This window comes from Atta colombica, unplaced genomic scaffold (genome assembly GCF_001594045.1).
Source record: "Atta colombica isolate Treedump-2 unplaced genomic scaffold, Acol1.0 scaffold102, whole genome shotgun sequence".
Lineage (NCBI taxonomy): Eukaryota > Metazoa > Arthropoda > Insecta > Hymenoptera > Formicidae > Atta > Atta colombica.
Window position 1 is genome coordinate 1,555,465 of NW_017259187.1, and position 417 is coordinate 1,555,881.

Below are 417 nucleotides of genomic sequence, written 5' to 3' on the forward strand. Positions count from 1 at the left end.
AGAGCGCTCGATGGCGTTCAGATTCTGACGACAGTATTGGAAAGGAGAGAAAGTGTTAGATAAGGATAACTTGGCATTCGGACAAGTCTGTCTGCATAGAGCTTCTTCTCGCAGCATTACAATTATAATACGATTATCATCGCGAAAATATAAGACTAACAAATTGACTGAAATGATAAAGAGCATACGAAAGAAAAGATTTTAATGTCGCCTATGAATTATACTCAATATCGCGTCGCCTTTAATCCTAAAGCTTATAACACATTACTTTATATCTTTTTTTTTGTAATTTAAAAATTATGATTTATATAATATCCTAATGATTTAAGTCTATTACAATTTACTTCATATTTTAATTATTTTATGTTTAATTTATATATTTTTTTAGTATATTAATATATTTCATAATTTTTATTA